The sequence below is a fragment of the Cygnus olor genome, chromosome 3, assembly GCF_009769625.2.
Source record: "Cygnus olor isolate bCygOlo1 chromosome 3, bCygOlo1.pri.v2, whole genome shotgun sequence".
In the NCBI taxonomy this organism is placed as follows: domain Eukaryota; kingdom Metazoa; phylum Chordata; class Aves; order Anseriformes; family Anatidae; genus Cygnus; species Cygnus olor.
This window is the reverse complement of record NC_049171.1, coordinates 104,642,311-104,665,443: the sequence shown is the minus strand read 5'-3', so window position 1 is coordinate 104,665,443 and position 23,133 is coordinate 104,642,311. Positions and strand designations below refer to the sequence as shown.

General features: G+C 43.3%; 1 protein-coding gene and 1 long non-coding RNA gene across 2 annotated transcripts in view; both read left to right on the top strand.

The window, feature by feature from the left end:
• Positions 1 to 808: 808 nt before the first annotated feature.
• LOC121066919 lies at positions 809 to 10,904 on the top strand. Its single transcript, XR_005818026.1, has 3 exons — positions 809 to 1,268; positions 10,502 to 10,618; positions 10,704 to 10,904. It is a non-coding gene; the product is annotated as an uncharacterized LOC121066919 (long non-coding RNA).
• Positions 10,905 to 19,922: 9,018 nt separating this feature from the next.
• TOGARAM2 (TOG array regulator of axonemal microtubules 2) overlaps positions 19,923 to 23,133 on the top strand; it is a 42,659-nt gene continuing 39,448 nt past the window's right edge. Inside the window, exon 1 of the mRNA XM_040550727.1 lies at positions 19,923 to 20,023. The gene's annotated coding sequence lies outside the window, so the exon portion shown is untranslated. The remainder of the gene's footprint in view (positions 20,024 to 23,133) is intronic.

Here is a 23,133-nt window from a genome sequence, read left to right as displayed (position 1 = left end):
AGGTGCCAGGTGATCATACCCTTCCAGTTTGGGATTATTCTCTTTGTCTCCCTCCCAGTGCCCAAGTCCATAAACTCTCTGGGTGTGCCCAGCACCTCGTGTCACAGGGAGGGATGCTGGAGCTGTGGTTTGGAGACAAAAAAAAATAAATATTGTAAAGCAGTTTGTAATACTATATTACAGTGTGTGGGTGCCTTAGCTTTCTTTTTTTTTTTTTTTGTGACAGCTGTGGGATTTTTCAGTTCTTTTAAGTGTCTATAAGGGCTTGGTTTGAACTGGAAAGAGAGAGAGACACTTTCTCCAGGAGTTACAGAAGTAACGTGGGGAAACTGCTGTGCTCAAGCAGGGGAACAAACTTGCCAAAATGCATTTGGTTGTTGCCAGCATGATTGCTTGTGTTTTCACTGCTGCCCCAAACATAGCCTCTTTTTTAGATCTTTTCTCCAGAAGTATTGTATACCCGTTCCTTGTAAAATCAAGATAATTAAGAAAATGCTGCTTGGAAGAGAGCCTGGGTCATTGCCTAAGGAACAGTCCAAGTGTGCTTCTCTGTGCTTCTGTTTTGGCAGCAAGATATAACACTGTTCAGCAAGGAGGTATGAGAGAGAAATAAGATTTGTGTGAGTAAATCTCACTTTGTCTAGGAGGGGAAGTGAGGTCACGGCCAGACCTGGAGCCTATCCAAAGCTTTTCTAATCACAGAGATGGGCTTAACTAGGTTATTTCAAATACCTTGGCTCAGGAATGAGCACTATAAGTTATTTAGGCATATCTTAAGGAATTAGTGGTGCATTTTCTCCTTAAGAAAAGATCTTCCCAGGTCTATGGGGGCTTGGCAGAAGGGTTTTTGTCTCTAAACTCCTCCCATGATAGTTATTGCACGTACAAGCTTAGGACCCCTTAATTTCTGCAGCTGAATTGGAGGACTGTTTGCTTTCACCAACTGACTTGTCTCTTGGTTATTTTACAATCTTCCCATAGCTTCTGCAATAAAACATCGACAGTATTTTGCTGCCTGGTGGCACGTTCCAGGAGGAGCAGGTCTGTGTGTTTGTCATGCTCGCTTGCACATAGTAAACCCATTCTTTATATTCAGCTGTTGGCCAATGGGGGGCAATAAATGATTTATAACCATGGCAACAGTTGCTGCGGGAAACTGACATCAACAAGAATCTTTTTCATGTCCACATCAATGAAACTATTAAAAATCTTCCCACTCTGAATCGGGTGAGACCATTTGTGACAACTTCCCCAGAACTGGCGTAGAGGTAAGTCAGATGGAAATGATATCATGCAAAATGTCTGGTACGGGAACCAATGACCCTTTCAACTATCTCAAGTTGGAAGTTCCTGTAATCAGATCAAATGTTTTCTGCCACCAGCTGAATCTGGGTTTTCTGGGAAGGAGATTTGACAACAAAGGTTGGCAGAATCTGCTTTTGCTCAAGTTGCGCTGTGTTTTTTCAGAGATTTCTGCAATGGAGAAAATCTTGTGGTGTGAACTCAGGGGAACATGGGTATTTGTAGTTGCTGCTTCAGCTGACTGCCTTCAGGCATTCTTAGGCTTGGGTCCTGTCTGAACTTGCAGTTCTCTGAAGCTTTATCTTGCGTTCAGGCTCCTCAAAGCAAGGGTTATGGCTGAAATAGAAATTGCAGATACGATTAAAGATTTGGGAAAGGGATACATTTAAGTGAAAGAAACTAATAGGATGAAGAGAAGGCTGTTACGGAAAATATAAACTCCGTTGGATGCTTCAAACTAAATGTTTTTACCTCTGTAAAAAATGAGTTTCAAAGTGACAATTCATTTCCTACAGTCTCCTTGATTCCGGTGAAATATTTTCATGTTTATAGGAAGAGTTTTTCTCTCCATAGAGAAATAAATTTCTGTCCATTCCCATGAAGACTCCCTTTGTAAAGGGAGTGTGTAAAAGCACAAGAAATAGAAGCGCTTGGTCAGCCTGTGGTCTACCTTCTGCTCAGCACCCAGTGTGCTTCTGAACACTCAGGAGGCTTTGGCTGTACATCCTTGTCTCTTCCAAAAGCACTCTGCTGGAGTGGAGAGAAACTAGCCTGATGCAGGATGTGCTGAAGGTATACAAGACTGGCAAGAAATTAGTGTTGGCATTTTTATACAATTAAAGCCTGAATAGAACAGCATTCCTGGTGCTTCCAAAATGTTGTAAGTAGGAAACCACCCTGTATACGCTGGTGGGATGATCAGCATCCCCCTTCTGTGTCCTGGCTGAAGCCATCCTTGTTTCTGCATCGTGAGTTTGAAGCATGCAAGTCATTGCTGTTCATGGGTGATCTCTTTTTGGTCTGATTGATTTTTAGGAGAAGTCTATGTTGTTATAGATATAAGGTCACTCTTAGTTCAGAAATGGTGTCTTGAACACTTTGACTTCCTGGAAGCTTGAAGTTTGAAGTGAGGTTGCAATGTAACTTGGTAACGGTACATTTGCAGAAGAAAAATGGGAGTTTTGATCAGACTAATAATTTGATGCACAAAAAAAAGGTGGAGGGCAATGTGAATGACAAAGGGATGGGAGAATTGAAGGGAAAAGTAGAAATTTTTTGGCTGCTTGGGGAGTAGCAGGGAGAGGCTGAAACATTCTATTTTAATATCCTAACAGAACTTCTGGCTTCTTCTTTGGTATTGGTTGTTTTTAATCTGACTTTCATCCTTTTGTTTAATCTCCTCTAGATACTCAAAACAATTCACACTTATGTTGGTTCTTTTTATTATTCAAAATTACTCAAATTTAATAATTTATTCGATTTATCTAAATTTATCCAGATGTAAATCTGATTTTTTTTCCCCTAACTCAGTCTTGGCAAGGAGAGCTGCTGAGGGGTACTGCAGCAGGCTGCAGTGCAAGTAATATTCTACTTCAGAGCTGCTCACCAGATGAGACCCTCTCAGTTCTTCACATTGTTCAGCATAGCTGTGGGAAGCAGCGGTGCTCCTGGGACTAGTCATAGTCCAGCATTTAAAAATGTATGTGTTGATAACAGTGCGGTAGTCTGAACTATTTTGGGAAAGGGACCAAATGTCCTATTGCATCTCCTGCTGGGCCAGGCAAAGAAACACCTAACACACACTCTTCAGAGTGTTTCAGGTGAAGTTTTGGGAACTTAGAAGAGACACAGTAACCATAAAGGCATGTTTCTCATGTTATCTTTCAGTCCTCGGCTCCAGACTGCTGATTGCTTTGCAAAATGGTGGAGAAAACGGGTAATAAAAACATGCTGGGTGCTCCACCTGTGTCTGTGCCGGCTGGGATCTGTCCCCACGCCTTTGTGGTCCATCCTTGGTGTGTGCTCCTTTGGGTGTGACTTTTAGCTCCTTGATTTGCACAACATGCCTTTCTACTCTGTGGGGAAAATTGTTGTCATGTTCTTAAAATGCAGGAATGGCAGACCAAGAACTGGTGATGATTTTTTAAGTGTAGTAATAGCACTTTTGGAGATATTCAGAACTTAAGTGCACTCAGGGACCATAAAGGATGCCAATTGGGTCATTGTGAGAAGATATCTGCAGAAAAGGTTAAACAAGCATGGTCTGTGTACCCAACTAAATGTGTTTCTCTGGTGCATGAAGTTCTGATGGTGTGCACAGAATTTCAGCTTTCATTGATTCACTTAAGTGTTCCTTTAGTTCCCTTGGCTTCAAAAAGCACCTAGAGTACCAAGCCTTATTTACCCAGTGAACAGGCTGAATATGCAGGTGGCCTGAAACAGCAACTCCCTGTTTCTCGCTGGCTGGCATGCCAGTCCTAAAACCTGGTGGTGTTGCTTTGTTGTCAACACTCAGTTCTTTCCCAATTGGTAAGTACTAGTATGAAAAGGGGAGATGATCAGAGTGAAATGCTGAGGTTGGGGCAGGGATAGACGTATTTCTGGGAAGTTATATTCCTCAGGGGATGAGGTAAAAAAAAAAAAATCTAAGTAAGTGCCTTTATTAGTTCCTCTGTAAAGGCTGCATTGTCTCCTTGATCTTTCCACAGATCTCTTGAAGGCAGTGATAGTTGAGTGTGACATTTGCACTGTCGAAATTTCTTCTCTAGACTGAAATATGTGGTTGAATACGTTGCAGAAGCTGACTTTTTGAGAGAGTCTGTTACTGATACATCACTGATGTGTACTGGGAGGAGAGGAGAAACTGGTGGAGAGAGTAGCCAAGGCCCTGGAGTCCCATGTGAGTTACAGGCATCGTCTGCTGAGGCCTCTGATAGTGAACTGCTGAAAGGAGTTTAGTATGCAATGTTGTGCCCAGGTACAGGAGCTGATGTCGCTTTAACACTCAGGAGAGGAAATGACTGATTAGGCAAGGCGATCTCATGTAACTTTGAGGCCAAAGATTTATTTTCTCCTGAGGACTGAAGATTACAGCCTTAATTGCATCTGATAAGAAATGCTCTGAACATCAAAAATAGTGCTTGCTGAGTGGAGCTCCAAGTGTCATCGCATTATAGCTGTTGAAAGATTAGAGTAGACTCTCCTGTACAAATCTTCCTTCCATTAAACTCCCCAGTTAGCTCGACTCTTTCAGTTGCAGGATTAGCACCTCCTAAGAGTGCCTGCTCTTGTTCCTCTTGTCATCCCTCTAATTGTCAGTCCTTCCTTTCGTTATCCTATCTCAGTTGCTAGAGCCAAATAAACAGTGTTATTTAAAAAATGACTTTTAATGATGTTTTGTATGATAGTGCTGTATTATCTTGAAGAGAGGGGAGGATAAGGGGGTCTCAGCTGCTGCAGCTATCTCGACTTCAATGTTTTGTATTTCTGTAGTCCAAAAGGGTTTAAAGTATGGTTTCGTAGGGATCAGTTCCTGCTCACTATGTGAAGTGAGAAAAGGCTGACAGCATAAGGGAAGTGTATGTGTGTGCAAGAAATCTTCATTCATTAGCGATGTGGGGGAAACGATACTGAGCAACTGTGCAAGCACAACTCTGATGTGTACCTCTGGGGAAGTACTCAAGTGTAGCCCTGTAATCTCCTTTTAGAAATATGAATACAGCTGCAAGCGAGGAGTCTTTAAACAGCTGCAGATATCTTCCCTTGCTTCCAAGATCTTGCCAAAGTGGGCCTCTAGGAGTTGTCATAGTGTTTTATATAAGTAACGACTGCCTTTGCGTCTGAACTATCTTGTAGCATCTAGAGTGGATTTTGTGGAGTTTTGGTGTCCCTCACTCACCATTTACCATTGTGGGAAAAACAGACCTGATTTGGGGAAAATGAATTTAATTTAGTGCCAGTTGAAAGAGATTTGGAAGAGATTTGGATGGTGAAAAACGAAGGCAAAATTAAAACACCTCCCTCCCTACCCTGCCTTTTTCTCAGACTGAGCTCCATTCCTGACCACCCACTGAGTGGCCTTGGGGAATGGGAGTAGTTTTCTCCTGCTCCACTGTGGGTTATTTGCAAGGGCTGCAATCTCTGTACCAATGGATAAACCTGCTCCTCCATGGGCCCACAGCTTCAGGAAAAATGCAATTTCCTCCACCGTGGTCTCTTCTCTGTGGCCTGCAGGGAAATACTGGCTCCAGCGTAGTCTCTCCAGGGTCTGCAAGGGAATCTCTGCCCTTGCGCCTCATCCCCTTCCTCCTTGTCTCACCTTGGTGTTCACAAGGCTGTTTCTCACACTTTTTACTTCACTGCTGTGCAGTGTTTAACCCTTAAGTAGTTTTCACAGAGGCTCCATTGGCATGGCTGAGGGTCTCAGTTGTGCCCTGGGGTGGGGCCATTGGAGCCAGCTGGAACCAGCTGTGTCCAGCACAGGGCAGGCCTGGCCTCACCTCACAGAGGTGGCCCTGCAGCAGCCCCCTACAGATGCCTCACCACAGGTTCCTGTTATGTCCCCCAGGAGTATATGCTAAACAAGTGCTTAGTTTCTTGGGAAAATTCATTAACCGGTTCAGTTTTGCTTTGTCTGATCTTCAGAGCGTTTCCAGCCTTGTTTTGGACTGCTGGCGCAAAGAAATCCATTGGGCACCTCATGTACACAGCGCAGCCGGTCCCAGTCTGTGGAGGAGGGTAATGTATGTCCTCTGTACACTGCTTTTTCTGTTTCCCATATGGGAAAGGACCTGTTTGTGTGGCTGGTTTGGGGTATAGGTGCACAATTTTTGAAAAAGGTTTACTGAGATTAACTCCTTTTTTTTTGGGGGGGGGGGGGGTGGCTTCAAGCCACTCTCTTACAGGGAGTTGGGTATTAGGTAAAAAGGGATGGATCTGGAGCTGAAGGTCTCAAGTCTAATCATCTGACTGAAAAATAAGAAACAGCCTCCTCAACAGTTGTCCTTATCCCCATCACTAGATACATGACTAGTTTCCTGCTCATTCCTCCTTTTCCAATCAGTCCTCAAATAGCCTCTCCAAGGAGCTTAGTGTTTGTATGCTGAACCCACAAACCTTTGCTGAGTACCCTGAAACAACCTGGTTATGTATTACTGAGTTTGTCTTTATATGACTTGCTTTGCTAATTATAGTTCAAACATGAATGCATGCTCCCTCACCTCTGATGTTGGAGCATGTACCTGTTTTTGGAGTTGTTATTGTTACCTGTTGGTATTGTCTACAAAGCTGGAGGAGGTATTTATAAATAAGCTATTGATTATGGGGCTGCAAATGCATGTGAGATCAGCTCGTTGAAAATCAGACAGAGGTTTGTAAAAGGAATAAATATGCAGCTAATTTATTTGGCTTGTTTCGCAGAGGTCAGAGATGAGGGGTGCTTAGTCATGAATATGTGGATTGACAGACTGGATTGTTTTTAGGTAAACTGTTTTGTTCAGAATCCCATCTCTGACAGTCTGGACTCGATATTTTAGAGAAAGGCACAAGAGCCCTGCAGTGAGCAGACACAGTATTTCATCCTAATGGAGGGCATAAACCCAGGTGTAATCTGTGCTTCATAGTGCCTTATGTGAGCCATTTGTAAATTTATGAGTTAAATAAGACTTCAGGTTGCCCAGGGGATGTGGTTTTCAGTCACACCTCTGTTCAGGTCCTTTACACTCCCTAATCCCCTCCTTGAAAATTCAGATACTCAAGGAAAAAATGCAAATGAACATGGCCCTGACCTGTTGAGGCTTTTCTGTCTCTCTCTCAGTGGAGTCATCCAGACTGCAGACTCTCTTTAAATCAACATTATATAAGCTCTTATTTACACAGCTTAAAAAAAAAAAGTGATGGCCAGATGTGAAGCAGGATAAGACATTGACTCCTATTTGAAAAAAGGAGGTAGAAGACTGTGCATGGAAATATATTTAACTATTTAGTGCCATGTAAGAATCTGAATGCTTTGCAGTTTTTGGTAAGGAGACTTTGACAGTACATTAAATGTGTTGGAAAGATTTTGTGATGAGCAGGCAATGCAGCATGGTGGTACTTCCTTTTCTCTCACTCCCTTCACCAAAATACAATGGGTTTGTCATATGTTCATGTTGCCTCTAATCTGGGACCCGGTCTATCATCATGTAACCTTCCTATTGCATCAAACCAAAATCCAAACAATGCAATAATGGGCTGAAAGTTGTTACTGCATACTTCCTTTGCTGCTTTCCAGCTCAATACAGTTTGTGTTTATACAGCTGTCCCTCAGGAGAGGCAAGTTTCAGTTGGCTGCTGATGGACAGGCATCAATTTACTCCTTCAGCTCTCTTGTTGAGATATGCAGCTGCCTGGGGCTCATTGCCTGGACCTGGCCATGAGAAGCAGTTTCCTTGTGTGCATGCTGGTGAAGGTTACAGGGAGTGGGCTGAGGTGGTGGGAGAAGCTCATGGGGGCTTGGGGATGTGGAATTATGTGGTCTCATGTCCTTCCAGAGGCTGAGGACATGGGAAACAGATGCCTTCTCCAGTGTTATCCAAGCAGTGGCAGGGCCCCTGAATATCTGTGTAGTAGGACACACAAAACCTGTGTGCAGATATGCCTTCTTCTGTAGCAAATGACTACTTTGTCCTTGCTCTCAGGGTTACTGAATGTCCTGTGATGAAAAAACAATAGAGCAGGCTGAATCAAAGAAAGGTTTACTTATGTTTTTGCGAATCATAGAATGGCTCAGGTTGGAAGGAACCTTAAAGATCATCTAGTTCCAACTCTCCTGCCATTGGCAGGGATGCCACCCACTGGGATCAGGTTGCCCAGGGCCTCATCTAACCTGGTCTTGAACACCTCCAGGGATGGAGCATCCACAACTTCTCTGGGCAACCTGTTCCAGTGCCTCACCACCCTCTGAGTGAAGAATTTCCTCCTAACCTCTAATCTAAATCTCTCCTCTTTTAGTTTAAAACCATTCCCCCTTGTCCTGTCATTATCTGACTGAGCAAAGAGTCAGTCTCCTTCTTTTTCATAAGTCCCCTTTAAGTACTGAAAAGCCACAATGAGATCAGCCTGGAACCTTCTCTTCTTTAGGCTGAACAGCCCCAGGTCATGTTTGTGGCCCTCCTCTGGACCCTCTCTAAGAGGTCCATATCCTTCTTGTGCTGGGGGCCCCAGACCTGGACACACTACTCTAAGTGGGGCCTCACAAGGGCAGAGCAGAGGGGGACAATCACCTCTCTTGACCTGCTGCCCACTCCTCTGTTGATGCAGCCCAGGACGCAGTTGGCCTTCAGGGCTGCAAGTGCTCACTGCTGGCTCATGTCGAGCTTTTTGTCCACCAGAACCCCCAAGTCCTTCTCTGCAGGGCTGCTCTCAAGGAATTCTTCTCCTAGCCTGTACTCATGTCTGGGATTGCCCTGACCCAGGTGCAGAACCTTACACTTTAACTTGTTGAACCTCTTTCAACAAGTCCTTCTTTCTACTCTTTTTAAAAATGGGAGTGAAGTACATGATCTCGTGATATCATTGGGGAAGAGCTGTGTTGTAATCATTGCAGGAGTTCTTTGCCCGAGCTGGTTTGTTCAGAAATCACAAAGATTCAAGAATTTTAGTACAGGCAATTGCTTTCTGAAAACTCAAACTGAAATGTAGTTGTAATTCAGGGTTCGTTTTCTTTTTCTTTCTTTCTTTCTTTCTTTCTTTCTTTCTTTCTTTCTTTCTTTCTTTCTTTCTTTCTCTTTTTTCTCTTTTTTCTCTTTTTTCTTTTTTCCTATGTTGTTTACTAAGGAAGCAGAAACAATGCCGTATGACTTGGGTGCCCACTTTCACATGAATGCAAAGGCAGCAGTGCGGTGAATTATTCCAAGAACAATTGTTCACTCATCTGAATATTGCTTCTGTGAGGAACTTGGAAAATATTTGCTAATAATCAATTTCTATGTGAAAATCAGTATTGGTTTATAGTTAGCAAAATGAGCTATTTGTCAGCTAATTTATTCACAAGCATTAAAAGCAAAGCTTGCTTTATAGACAAATATGTCAATATATATAGTTTTGCTGTAAGACTTGAGAGCTCAATCAGCCATTACCTGAACCAGCAGCTAAGTTAAAACTTTACTGAAGTGTCTCCTCTGTTTAAATATTAATAAGTAGTATTAAATAGGTATTGAGAGAATTATATATGTTTTTGTTTAAAAACAAAATGAGGAAATGATCAATACAGTTCTGAACTCTGGTTGCCACTGAAGGAAAGTGAGGCAACCATAGGTAGCCTTTTCCTGGAAAAGTGGCATGTGATGTGCAAAGCCTAGATGAGGTAATGTTCCTATACTTAGGTGTAGGTATATTTAATGTATAGAGCATATTTGTTTGTATTTACTGCTTTCTCTTCCCAAAAGATGTCAAGTTTTGCAGTCATGTACAAAATGTTATCTAATTTTTGACATAGTAGTGTTTCCTAGAATAATGTTTCTTACTGAATTGCTCGTCCTACTTCCTGATGCACTTCAAGATTCTCCTCCAAGAATCTTTCCAGTCTAGTTCTGCTTAATTAATGAGGTCTAATGAGCTCATAGCCTGGGGTGGAAGTGCTATGGACAAATTGCCTGCACAAGTCAAATAAATGCCAATCATAACGTGTTCAAGTGTACTGCAAAATTGTAACTCTAACAAATTAGAGGGCCAATAGCTGTATTTATCAGTGACAAAATGTGAATCTCTGGGAAGGACAGATGTCTAAGTCTCACAGTCTATGACAGCTGGTGTGTGTTATGGGACATGACAGAATTAACAGGGTAGATACATGCCTGACACCAGCAAATGGCTCCCTTTGTGCTGGTTTGGTGGCCTTATTGCTTAGTCTGTGCTATTAGGATGTGAGTTATAAGGGCTGTACGTCAGTGCAGCTACATAGCCACCAACCGCCTGGTTATGGATAATGAAAATAACCCCTCTACAGTCCTGAGGATTAGTCTAGAGATGGTTTGTGTCACTCAGTCTACGTGCAAGAAACAACCTATTGGGATTTGCTTTGGTTGTGACTAGTACCATGCTGCCTTTAAAGTAGAAATGCCCTGTGCGTTATGACGTACGTGGCACATACAGAAAGTACATCACATATCCATAAGGCTGAAGCAGCTGATGCCACCTTGTGTCTTTTGCTGTCTTGAAGCAAAGCAGCGGGTTGCGAATTCTGGTGTGGCTGTGAGGAGCTGCTGCCTTATTTCCCTCCATTTAAGCAAGAACACTGGCAAGATGCCTGCCCTCCCCTGAGAGCCTCATCCTCCAGGTTTGTTTGCACACTGCTTGCCAAATGCCTAAAAAAAGGAGCCAATGAGATTGCGTTTACCTAATACGTTAATGAATCTGCTTAGGTGTCTTCAAGTCCAATTTCTTAGTGAGTGGTGACAGTTTAATGCCTTGGGACTGAATTGCGGAGGAGAAGTTGAGGGGTGATGGATTGCCAGAGGAATGCTGAAACCTGAGGACTTTATCATGCCAGGTCCTTCAGCCCAGAGTTTTAAACTTCTCTGGGTACTGATGGAAGCATGTAAATAAGAACAAAGATGAAGGTAGGTCTCCCTTATTGTCATTCTTGCAGCAAGCATTTTATTTGCTTTGCAATTAATGTTGTTTGCCAAAGGAACTCAAACTCCTTGGCAAGCTGCATGGCAGTAGATTTTACTTATTAGTGTTTCCTTGAGTCATAGTTTCAACAATTTTTTTTTAAAGGATCCCTTGGTAGGGCGGGATTCTAATAGCCTTTATTATTCCTAGCAAAATGCATGGGAAAAACAGATTCAATCCATGCTAGCTCCTTCTCTGCCTCCTGAAGTGATGTACCAATGGCTCTTTACCAGATGAGTTTTATGCGTAAGGGCTGGTATGCAAAATTCTGATGCTTCTGAAAAAGCAGTGTGTAGCTCTGACTCTCAAAGAAATGGTGTAAGGCATTTCTCTTCACCCTGGGAAGCTGGATACTGCATACTGATACAGCTGGATACTGAAATGAGGAGCAGTTGCCCTTTTGGCCAGCGTAAGGTGGGTGGCTGGGTCTGTCCAAGGAACACATCTGTGGTTTCACTGCAGCACGTGCAGCTGGATTTGTTTAAAATGCCCGGTGTATTGGACTTCACATCTCTGCAGCTAGCTTCTGTGTTTACCCTATTGGTGGCTGAACCCGTGGCACACTTTGGTCTATCCCGGGAAAAACTCTGCTGAATGCTGTGCCGGTCTGGATTGCAGGAGTATGTACAAGTCTTCTGAGCAGCGTGCCCCTTCCACAGCTCCTGTGGGGCTCTCCTTATGGCTTGTTTGGGTAACAGTGAGATCCCAGTGGGCCATTCCAGCCATCCCTTTGCTTTAAAAATAATAAAGGCTAAGAACTTCCCCTCTAAGGTTTAGATTCACTGGAAAGTTTCTAAAACTTTAGACTTCTTACAAAAGCACTGTTTTTTTTTTGTTTGTTTGTTTAGTGGAAATTTAAGAAGACAAACATTTAAAATAAAAATGAGAGCTGTTTATGTTTCAGATGGTTGTATGGCTTTGTCAAATGTTTTCAAACATCTCTGTTACTGTTCAGCTGGAAACTGTTTTCATCCTTTTTTTTTTTTTAACCTGTTTTGTGGAAAATAAAAGATCACGACCTAAGTGTGTGTTTGGAGAAAAAAATTATTTTAATTAAAAATATATTTCTAATGGAGGTTTTTATCACATCTTTAAAAAATGCACAGACAGCAGACTGCATGAAGAAGCTTCGTTCCATGTTTTAGTCCGTGTGCTGAGGGTTTTTCCCTGACAATTAAAATCAATTACAGTTTTGCTATTAGCACTGATGAGAATGAGATAGGACCTAAACTGTCATCTCTTCTCATGGTTTCTTGTGACTCCTAGGGTTTAAAACCCAACAACAACAACAAACAACAACATGAAAAAACTCGAGCAGCCTGAATCAATCAGTCCTAGGGATGATCATAATTTCATGGCAAATGTTTGCCCCACAGACTCAAAGCTCTTTGGCAGCCCTAGAGAGGAAAATGGACATGCCTGAGTCTCCAGAGGAGCCTGTCGCAGTATTAAGCATTCCCTGAGACTCAGATTTCAAGGACACATCCTTGTTGGGATGCCTAGCTTAGTACGAGCTCCTAGGTACGAGCAGTGCAGACCTCCACTGTCTTTCAATAACTGCTCAAACCCCATCAAATTTGGCATTAAGAAATACTCTCATTGATAAGGAGCAGCACTTGATGCCCAACAGCAGAGCAAAATTTTATTCCATTTAGGAATCTCATCTTTCAGTCATCTCATTAGCTTCGGAGGCAGCATATATTTATTTTTTTTAAACAAACAAACAAAAAACAACACAAAGAAACAGAAGAACCCTCACTAAACTCTCAGAAACTGTTAACTAGACAATGGGTTTTTATTTTGGAGAAAAAAATAGTGAACTCCTGGCTTTGCTTTAAGATAATGGTACAACTTCTGACATGATCACTGCCACTCAGATGAGGAATTGAATGACACAGTGTAAGACGTATGAAGAAAGCTTTGCTTCACTAGTGGCTGAAGCTATCATAGTGGTTTCCAAACTATCTCAGAACTGAGCTATGGGAAATCAGTGACCACCAAGGCTGAAACCCAAGTTCTGTATGTCAGTTTCTCCATGTGCAAGGAACGGATAGCCCTACATGGCTAGGTTATCAAAATTCTTTGTTTTCTGTGGCTGAATGCTTGGAATTTTTTAGAGAAAAACATGCAGTGGAGACGAAGTACATGCTTCTTAATGTCCTGAGGAAAACCCTGCAGGAAGGTTCTTTGGTGTCTGCCTCAACAAGCTTTCAGTTTACACAGGCAAGGACGTCAAAAAGGTGAGAGAAAGAAGATACTATAGCAGCCAGAATGCAGAGAGGATACAATAAGGCAAATCACAGCTCTCTGTTGAGGTGCTGACCCTTGTTCTCAGTGAGGCTTTGTGGGACCTAATTTGCAGGGCCATGAGGAGCAGCTGGCTTGCAATCCACAAGCTGGTTAGCAGCCACCTGTATGCAAGTCATAGTTCCACGTGAGTTTTTCTTTCTGCCCCCAAGTTCTCCTTTTATTTTTTGGCACTGAAATGGTCTCTTCTAGATGTACTGATTTTTCATTTACCTGCCTGCCTCCAGGTGCAGTCATGAGGCCTAATGCTGCATGGAGGCTTGAATTGCTTTGAGCTCTGCCAACATGGGATTTATGGCATTTCAATATACTCATTGTTTGCCTCTTGTCATGACCAAACTCCAGCTCATACTGAAGGCTCCGTACACAGCTACCAGCCTGATGAAAAATGCCATCTGCTAAATGAGCTGTTCCCACCGTGCTGCTGCCACCTTGGAGCAGGCAGGGGCTGATGCCATTCCTCCTTGGCTTTCCCACCAGTGCGCTAAGCCCACAAAATTCTCCCATACTTCATTTCTGGCATCTAGTATGAATGATAGCTTGGCTATTTTTCATCCTTTATTATTGTCTGCTGTAGACTAGTGACTGGAAATCATTTTCCACCCAGGACTGACAGGGATAAAGTGATCTGGAAGAGGAATCATTTCTCAAAATGCCCATAGGCTGGGCACAGTGGCTGCTTGATTTTAGTGGGGTCACACTCAGTCCTCTAATTTCTACTTTTCTTTTTTTTTTTTTACCCCAGCAGGCTCAATGAAGGGTAAAGGAGGTAGAATTGCATCCTGTACAGTTTTATTTCAAGAGCAGCTACATAAAAGAAACAGCAACAAAAAGCTACCATCCCTTTCACACACATTAAACTCAAGGTAGCCATGAAAACTATAGTGGAGCCCTATAGGTACAGAGTTTGTTTGAAATAGTGACAGTGAAAAAGGGAACTTACTCATCTACCACAGCAGTCTTCTCCATGACTTTGTTGTGGTATGTAAATACTTAGTTTTTGTAATTATTTGAGAAAAATCTACTAGCCTGTGCCTATTTTTCCTTTCTACAGAGCTCAAGCAGCTAATTTCTGGAGCTTTAGAGAGTTTGAATGGAAAGCCATTAACAAGGAAATTGAGTCCTTTCTCATCTTGACTCAATTTGTCTCATCTGTGTGTTTATTTTGGTGATGTTCTCTGATCTGGGAGAGTTAGGATGACTTTTAGGAAGTTTGGGTATCCTCCAGCTCACAGGACATTCTCTGCCAAGCTCTTATCAGGGATTGATCGAAGTTGAAAGTGGTTTCAGGACCTCTTCGAAGTTGCTGGTATGTAAAATAAGTTGCAGGCTTAATTTCTCTTCTCTTTATCTCCAGTTCAAGTCTCGGTCACCTTTATTGTGTGAATTGTTCAATAGCCTGAACAAATCTTTTTCTGCTGGTACTTCTTTTACTCATTTTCCCATCCAAATAATTCCACTGTTTCTTCTTTCAGAAATGAGTGAAACAGAGTACTTTCTTGCTGTTTATAACACTTATAGAAACAACAATGCTTTTCTGTCTCAGTTTTCCTAAAGCGCCCTCAGGAACATCCACTTTCTGACCTGTGCTGTGTTACAGAGCATTACTGAGAACACTTAGCAGATCCTGTTTCCTGAAAATGGTTTGGTGGCTGCCAGCTGGTAAACCATGTGGAAGTAACATGGGCTCCTACATATACCTGTTGTACACCTTCATCTCCATCTTCTTCACTGCTGTTACCAATGAATGTACCTGTTGTTTTACAGATGTTGAAGTTATGCATTCTCTGCTTGTGATCTTTGAGAGCCCTTCAAATCACAGATGCAGTCCTGAAACCTCAGTCCTGCACCCCAAGCCGGGCAGACAGATTTTCTGCTTGGCAGGTGAATGGTAGGAGGGGAAAACAGGGCTCTTAGGAAAGAAACAACTAATCTTTCTGTAGGAGCAGAGGGATTTTAAAGTCTGAGGCCTGAACTCTGCATCACTGGGGCTTGATTTCTGGTTCTTTCTAGGCTTTAATGTGACGTTGTGGAAAAGCATTTAATTTTTTGTGCAGCTTTGATGTTATTCAGCTGCCTCAGTGTGTACAGTAGCTAGCCAAAGCACATAGAAGCAAGTTATTGGGGCTTGCACGCACTGCAGCTGTACTTCAAGGCAGCAGCACAGGTATAGCAGGGCTGCAGTTAGGGTTGTGTATTGCTCTGCAATAAAGGTTTGTGGTGTGGCATTAATGGAGCTAATAGACTTTGCCCGCCTCCTTAAAGGTGCACCAACCAAGGTTTGCCTCCAACAGACAGGTACCAATGCTCTGACTCTTCAGTTCAGGATCTGGGTTCAGTTTTCAAAATGATTTATGCTAAATTCTCATAAACTTGGGGAGAGGACAGGTCTTTTTAGTCATGTCTTACACTCAGGAAAATCAGAGGTGTATTTGCATACGCATGGTTAGCAGACTGGCTCGTGTGCCCTTCTTTTGACATAGCTGCAAAAGAATCAGGGTCATAGGGAAGTCTGCCCCCACACTTTGTTTGTGAAGGGTGACCTGAGTTGCTTTTTTCATTATTCCCCTGTTATATAATAACCGTTCTGTTATGATAAATCGAATGCAATGCAGACTTGTGCTAGACCGCAGCTGCTGACAGCTGTTTTCCCTGCATCCCCAGATGAGGTGCAACTTCATGTGCTTGCTGACTTTTTGGGTAGCCAGAATGAACAGATGGCGAGTTGCTACATTTGGTGGTGAGTTAAAGCCTGCAATTAGCCAATATGCAGTTAGCTAGATTAGCAACATAGGGAACCGAGTGGGCTTAATTTAGGACCATATGATCCTAAACGAATTAGGTTGGAAGGCATCATGTGTGTACAGTGCCTTGAATCACCAGAGGGTGTCTCAAGGTCTGGTCTGGAAACATGTCTTTGGTAAGGCAGGTTTTCACTCCTTAGAATTAAGGTTACTCAGAATAGAGATAAATTTATCTCCATTTTATTTGATTGAGGAATTTGAGGAAAATATCAAGCATTCATTTCTAAAACTTGTTTGTTTCAATGATTTCTGTGAAAAAAATACTTTTTCACAGATCACATCAATTTTGTGGAATTGTTGTTTTCCATCAAAAGAATTTGGCAAGCTGCAGCCAAGATACTCTATCCGTCAGTCTGAAAGTCCCTGATCCCCACAGGATAAATCTCTGGTAAAGCTTAGTTGGCAGCTCTTAATATAGCACCTCTGTAAATGAGACTAGTGCCCTTAAACCCTACCTTGTTTTAGTCATTTTTTAAAAATGTCTCAGCATTTTCTCCTCGAGATGACCCAATCCCAATCGTTACCCTGTCACAGACAGCTGTCACTGCATCAAGAGAAACCTTATTTTGCTGGCGTCACTGCAGTTTATTTACTCTGAGGCCATGAGTGCAGTTATGAGTGCTCTTGCCTGCCTCAGCGTCCCCATATATTTATACGCTGCTTGAATCACCTCAAAGAGTTGAGTGCCACTTGTGGGAGCACAAACTGCTTTGGGCTAATCAGAGAGAAGTTGCAATGTAGTTATAAGACTGAAGTATTACCAAAAAATAAAAAGTCTTCATCCCAGCCATCTTTTCCCTGTGTTGGTATTTCAGCTTGCATTGTTTTTTATCGTTGGAAGAGGATTTGGAGCACAGCTTGTATTTGTTAGTGAAACTCAGCTCTTTCCTACCAGTTTGCAAAGCTTCATTGGCACCTCCAGTACTAAATTAATAACCTGCTTCTGCTGCTGTAGGTCATAAAATCAGAAGGTCTGTATAAACTTGCTGGCTTCTGACCTGTCTGCTGGGCTAATTAATGCCAGGGCTTGGGCTGTTTCCCTCACCACCTCAGATGCTGAATCAGTGTTGATTGCCCATCCCCAATGCACAAATGAGGTTGCAATGGGGAAAGCCCAAGGACTCCTAACCCAGCAGAAGCTCCTGTGAGCAAAAAAGAAGCGGTATGCATGCTGTGAGGCTGCTGCAAAGGATCACGCTGCCAAGAAAGTGCACCATGTGAAAGAAAAAAGGTGAAGAGGAATAAATAAGTAGATTTCTGATTACAGCTGCAGAACATAGCATTAATTCTATCCCTGCTCTAGATGGCAGAAAAAGCCCTGCTCAGCCTCACGCTCCTGCCTGCAGTGCCCCGAGGCTTCCCTGCTACTATAGGAAGATGTAGCTTGGGAGCAGGCAGCTGGTCAAACAGAGAGTACAGAGGTTTAACCAAATATGTCCAAGGTGCATTTGTTAAAATGGAGAGGCCATGCTTCACTTTTAGAGAAAGGGGGTTTCAAGGTTTTATTTTGTTATCCTACCCTGAGGGGTGTTTGGTTTGTTTTCTTTCAGGTGGGAACTGGTGGAGATGCTTTGGTTTGCTACAGATAGATGAGATAGAGGGTTTGATCTAGTAGCATGTTTTACCCCTTGGCTGCTTTGAGGGACAGTGTTATGACCAGGTTCGTGACCAGCTGTTACCAGGTTCATTTCCAGGGTGCCTGTGTGTCAATGGACTCTACTCCTTCCCGGCGTAACATACTGATGCATCATTACAGGGTGTGCAGGTGGCATCAGAGTGTGTCCGTGTGGGTGGTGCTGCCCCAGATGAAATGGGTCTGACACGAGGTTCAAGACGGAAGGCACTCTTTTCTCCCCATGACGGCTGCAATGTTTTTCTTCCTTTCAGGAAATATGAAATAAAACTTTGGCTTACTGTTTTTCAGGCTAAGTGTCTAGGCTTTCAGGTTTCTCATTGATTGAATCTGCCCCATCAACATCAATATTACTGAGCAAAAATAAAGGAGGAATATGTGCAGGTACTTGAGGCTGGAGACTGGACGTTAGGTGCTCCCAGCCAGTCTTAGTCTGACTGACTGACAACCTTTGCTTTACTTTTGACATTTTTGGTGATTTGATGAGGGCCACGCTTTTCAGCTTTGCTAGTGCTGTTTCCCTGAAGGAGTGCTTGTTTTGAGATACACAGGAGCTTACATTTTTCACAAGAGCTGAGCTGGTAGTTCATTGCTGTCCCCCTAATTAAAGGGAACAGACAACACTGTGTCAGGGAAAGTCCTTTGAAGAGCTGGTACCACTGCTATTTTACGGTATTGTCCCTAACTGACAGGTGGGCCTACTCTGTTAGATGACGCACGCCTGTAGGAAGAGACAATTCCCTGGCTTGCAGGGTTTATTGTCCTAAAAGAAAACATGGAGAGAGGTGAACAAGCAGCATTTCTGCTTTGCTTTCTTTACAAGCAGGAGCTGTAGCAGATTAAATCTTGCCTGAAGCCTGCAACACAGCTGAGGCACAACTTTCCTAGTGTCTCTGAAGGTCTAAAGCAGTGCTTGAGTCCGAGGGCAGTCCTCTGCCTCTTGTTTGTAGGAAAGGGAAGAGGCCTTTGGAGAGAATTCCCCTGTTTCATGCAGGTAATGTCACAGCAGGAGACCCATAGCTGTGGTTGGCTCATTTTCTGCCATTCTGCAATATATAGTGTTGTTATTTTCTCATGTATCTGATTACTCAGCTTCAGAGAAGCTGAGAGACTCGCATGATTTAAGGTGACTCATTGTAAGGCCAAATCCTTTACTCCTACGTTGCTGGTACCAGTGGGGTGGCTCAGCAGTGGCAGGAATATGTTTCTCTTTGGCTTTGCTGCTGCTTTTACCAAGTGAGGTGCCAGTCATCTCCCCAAATCACAACAGGGTGGGTATGCTGCCTGTACTATTGACAAATGATTGCTAACTCTTGCAGATATTTGGTTTTGTTTGTTTTCCTCTAAGAGCTGAATTACTGCACATTTTTCCAGCTAAAAAACTCTTTCTCTTTCCCTGTTTGCTTGCAGATTGGGCACAAGAGCTCATGAATCAAAGCTTGGAGAATTTCTTTCGTCATATCTTGTGGACACAGTCCATTCAAGTCGTTGTATAGACAGACTGAGGAGTTGTTCAACAACTTGTTATTAACAAGTTGTTACCAATAAGTGTTAACAGAGAATAGCATTGAACATTTGCTCAAAATTTCTCTCTATTTCTGTTTTTGTCTTAAAAACAAACAAACAAACAAAAAAAAAAAACAGCCAGAAGTGACTTTATTATGGAAGATTTCAAAACTAGCCATGGAAATGTTGAAAAAATCATTATTTTCCATTTGAAAAATAGCTTCTGCTCTACATACTTATGCATAGCAGAGAGGTTTGAAGTATTTGCAGTGGTGGTGATGGAAAATTCCTGTTCGGTAGCAGTTAGTGGAGATTGCAGTAAGTGTGGCCATGCTGCATGAGAGAGAGCCAGTCTGAAGGAATTAGTTCTCCTCTTTTGCTAATCTTGCCCAGGTAGGATGCTTTCTGTAGGACTAGTGTGGATTTACACCAGTCTAAACGAGAGGGGTTCCAAGCTCACGTCGCCTATCCAAGCAATTTACCGTGGCAGGAAGTTGTCAGATACTTTATCCTGCAGAAAAGGTTGTGGGAAACTTCCCCTTCCTTTTAAAAGTTTCTATCAGGTGCATGCTTTGCTATTTGTTTGGGCACTGAGCAAAGCTTTAAGGATGATTCTCATGCAGCAGTTGTGGGGGGGGGACTCGGAGCACGCTGCATCTCAGAGGTTGTCCCTGCCTGAAGGCTCGGGTGCTGCTGAGCTCCCTGCCGCAGTGTCTAAGGAGCTGGCTGCCAGCCCTGCAGGCAGGAGATACTCCTCGCATCTCACGCTCAAGTTTTCTTCAGAGGAGCGGTTGCTATGCAGCCTTGTTTATTTCTGGTATGTGGCACTGGTTGCTTGTGGAGCTGTACACCTGGACGGGGGAGCCTGCTGTCCTGGAGAAGGGGGCTGGCTTGCCAAATGGCTGTCCCTGCTTTCAGCTTGGGAAACGCAAGTTCTGGAGCACAAGAAATCCTCGTTTCCTCGTGGGACTCGACCTGCAGCAGGGCTTTTGCCTCGCGGGGGATTACAAGCTTAACAGCATGGAGCTAGGTTTCCGAAGTGAAGGACACGCGTGCTTGTGAAGGAGGTTGGTGAACAGCCCTGTCTTGGGTGCTGCCGCTTTTTCAGCAAGGCGGTGCTCCACTGGGGCTGGCAGGAGCTGTGCAGAGGGGCTGCTGTTACTGGGCTCTGGTGGAGGTTGCTTGGTGCAAGTGTCTTTCCCAGAAGGCAATAAGCTCTGCAAGAAAGACTTGCATTTATTTTTTATTTTTCTTTTATTATTTTTATTTTCTTTTACTTTTTTTTTCTTTCTTTTTTTTTTTTTTCAAAACATTGTTTTAGGAAACATTACAACAGCACAAGGGAAGTTTCTGCTGGGTGACTCCAGCTGTGTGCCAGATTTTGTGTATCATTTAAAGGACAGACACCCCTGAGAGGTGTAGCAGAAGTGGGGTGACAGATGAAGGAGAGGAGGTAAGGACAGGCAGGAGATGCTGAGCACCTGGGGATTTTCTCTGGCACACCATGGGAGCAGAGCAAGAGCTCCCACCTCAGCTCAGTCACTGCCCTTGGCCTCCCGGGGTCCCTTTATTGCTGTGCACAGGGAAAAGGACAAGTCCCTGCTCAGCTCCTGCTCACACTCACCTTGCTCTGACTGGGTCAAAAAGCAAAAACTGCACTTTGGGTCTTTTTCTGGCTCGTGCTGTTGTTTTCCTGGTAGAACCAAAGAAGATCTAAATCAAACCAACTTTCTGAATCAGCCGCTGCTGAGGTTTAGGTCAGGGTTACGTGGCTCCACCATGAGCCTGTTCATCCCTGCAGGATGGTAATCAAGTCTGCTTTTGACAGTGGTTTAAATTGCTGTGTTTCGCTAAGTTTAACCTTGGCACCCCACTCCAAATGATGTGGGGGAAAAGTAGAATTGTTTTTTATTCCAAGTAAAGAGAATCTTTGTGAGCTTACAGGCTTCCTGGTACATAAGTGCCTGGTCCCAAAGCAATATCACTCTAAGCAAACTTGCCTTCAGGATAGACTCTGTTTTCAGAGAGGTTTATTATAAGAAGTACAAATCTCTGAAAAATGTATCTGGAAGTGATGTAGGAGAATGAGGAGGGAAGATCCACAGTCAAATCCATTTTGAATTCTTCTTGGTGTGCGGAGATGCCAGCCTGCCACAGCCGCAGAGGGAGGACAAACCAAACTCTCTGAAGGATTGAGATTCAAGAACTATCTGCTGATTATCACAGGTGTTTGCAGGTTACTTTCTCCCTCTGCTTCTCTCTCTCTCTGGAGAGAATCTTTGCTTTTTTTTTTTTTTTTTTTTCCCCTTTCTTTCTGGTAATATCTATGTTCCCTCATGCCTCTCAATTCAGCAAGCTGGGGCTCTGCTGCAGGAACCACTGCCATAATGACAACAGTAACCACACTCACATTTGTGTAGTATTTGTCACCCCCAGTATCTCTGAGAGCTTTGCAAAGCTTCCAAGCATCATTCTCAATTTTCAGTTGGAGATACTGACCTATAATAAACTAAAGTTGACTTATTCAAAATCTGTGGCGTGCAGAGGTCAAGTTTATATGCTCTGGCCTTAAGATTTATGTTTTGCTGCAGGCCAGGCAGTGAATTGGCAGCAGAGCTGGTACTGCTCCGGCACAGCTTTCATGCTGTTCTTCAGCTTTGTTCACTTTCAGACCTCAGAAGTGGTGGTGCCTGGGATACGTGGTGTTTTCTGTCAGGTCATTAAGCCAGACTATTGCAGGGTTTGGTCAGCCATCTCTACTGTGTTGCGTGCTCATACCTGGCAGCTCTTTTTTGTCCACATCCCTGTATGTACTGCATCCCTTTATGCTGCAGTATAGGATGATTAAAGGCCATCCTATTACTCCTTTACCTCTTGGTGGCCTCCAGCTCACCCAGGGCAGAGGCTGCCAGCTGGTAGGTACTAGAAAATAGGCATTTATCTGCCTTGCATGCAGGTTGGCTCCTCTGGGCAGAATGGTGTTGGGATCCGAGCAGCAGCTCGGAGGCGAGACAGCAGCAATGTTTAGCAGGCATCAGCATGTGGAGGCTTGGCCTCTCTGGGCATTTAAATGTCCATGGGGTTAGGTGATATCTGATAGCTTAGGTGAATGGAAGCTTAAAAAAAAAAAATCAGTGATGCTTGAGTGGTGGACTTAGGTCCTGAACAAGACAGAGAGATGCTGAAAGGACTAGAGAATAAATTCTGAGCTGGGAACTGTTGTATTTCAAGGTTCATACTACAGTAAGAACAGCACCAGGACTAAGCAGAATAGATATAAGAGTAATAAAACGGGCAATTAATCTCATCTCATTAGAGGATATGCTCCTGCTTTTGCATGTCAGCCCTGCACTTTGTGCTCCCAACGCTTGTTACCCATAATGAAAAATTTCAATACATAACTCAGATTCCATGATGCAGCTCAATGAAATTGTTGCAGATCACTGAGAATTTCTTTGTCTGGTGATTACACAGGAGCAACACAGAGCCCTTAGAATGCTCACTCAGAGTTATTTTGGATTTTTGCAGGTGTCTGTGAAAACCTGCTATAGTCAGAGTACTAGTAGTTGTTTTGTGCCTTTGTGAAAGATGCGTGGGACAGTATGTGAGGCCTCACCAGGAGAAAACTACGGGCCTGGGGGTGTTTAAGGAAAGGTTAGATGTGGCACTTATGGACGTGGTTTAGTGGGTAATGTTGGTGGTAGGGGGATGGTTGGACTAGTTGACCTTGGAGATCTTTTCTAACCTTAATGATTCTGTGATTCTGTATTGTAGAAGCCCTTCACACAGGAGCACAAGGTAGGAGAACTCTCTCCTTGGGGCAGCTGAGGGGAAGGAACTGAGGAGACAAGCCTGATATTTCTAAGGAAAATACTGTCACAAGAAACTAATGCAAAGCTCCCAGGGAGCATGTAAGCTGAAAAACCA